This window comes from Tenrec ecaudatus, chromosome 4 (assembly GCF_050624435.1).
Source record: "Tenrec ecaudatus isolate mTenEca1 chromosome 4, mTenEca1.hap1, whole genome shotgun sequence".
Lineage (NCBI taxonomy): Eukaryota > Metazoa > Chordata > Mammalia > Afrosoricida > Tenrecidae > Tenrec > Tenrec ecaudatus.
In genome coordinates, this window is record NC_134533.1 from 32,919,641 (window position 1) to 32,920,906 (window position 1,266).

Sequence of the window (1,266 nt, forward strand, 5' to 3'; positions counted from 1 at the left end):
TGACAGTGTAGTGGTTACACCTGTGACCCTCATGGTCCGCAGTTCAAAACCACCAGCCACTCAGAAGTAAAAGGACCAGGCTTTCTACTCCAGTCAAGCTCCGGCCCAGGAAACATTTACAGACTCAACAACTCAGAGGGAGATCTACTCAGTCCTACAGGGCCTCTGTAAGCGGGATAAATGAAATAACAGTGAGTTAAAGTTTTGGTGTTTTTTTTATACTCATATGCAGTTTTTCGACCCTGTGTGACAGAACAAAACGTGGCTTGGTCCTGTTCCAGTCTCAAAAGTGTTCTTATATTTGAGTGTATGGTTGGAGTTATAGTGCTAATCCAGGTCATGGAAGGCTTTGCTCTTTTTCACTGCTGCTTCACTGTACCGAGCATGATGTCCTTCTCCCAGAGGATTTGACATGATGTCCTTCTCCCAGAACTAGTTTCCCCTAACAACGTGTCCTAAATACATGAGATGAAATCTCCCCATTCTTGAATTTAACTGGAGTCAGAGATTACTTAAAAAATCACTGTTTTTGACTAGACCCTTTTTGAAAGCATCATAGGGGTACTGAGACAAGTGTATGGTCCCAGAGACATATTTTAAAATATTTTGGTGGGAATATGTCCAAACAGTCATCAACTTGGACTCTAGTAGATTTTTTTATTTACACTCAGATTAATGAGTCTGAGAGGAACATGAAAACATTTACAATTAATTTCGTGAAAATAACATGAATAGAACTGATTTTAACCTATCAGATTCCTGATAATTCCCTGGCAGGGGAGATACCATGATTATAATAGTGGATTTTCCAGGATGAGGCTTATCCATTGCACTCCGGATGTGCTGACCCCTGCGATTTCCCCAAATGTGGGAATAATTTGTAGTAGTGGGGGACTGCTTCATGCTCTCCCCTGGTTTTGCAGGGTTTTAAAGATATACTGTATCCGCTCTATGGTTACTAACAGTTCTTTTGAAACCAAGTGTTTTCTCTCAAAGTCATTGTACTGTAAGTTTCACTTATCTTTGATTAGTATTTCTATTCATTTTTCCTTCCAAGATACTGCAATGTGGCCCTCTGAATTACCCTAAGATCTCTGTAGGCTTGAATAGTCTGAAGAATAAAATAATAATTTAATTACATTCCTTTCTCCCCAGTTCTTTGTTTTAACCAGTTTCTGCAAGGCACCAGAGGTTAGTTGGGCTGAGTGACTTCAAGGACCAGCCTATCGGGATAAAACAGAGTTTTAGCTCAGAGTCAGAATCATT

The 1,266-nt window shown here is 40.0% G+C and overlaps 1 pseudogene; it reads left to right on the forward strand.

Annotated features, from left to right (window-relative positions):
* The first annotated feature begins 762 nt into the window (after positions 1–762).
* LOC142447364 (U1 spliceosomal RNA) lies at positions 763–914 on the forward strand (annotated as a pseudogene).
* Positions 915–1,266: the final 352 nt, after the last annotated feature.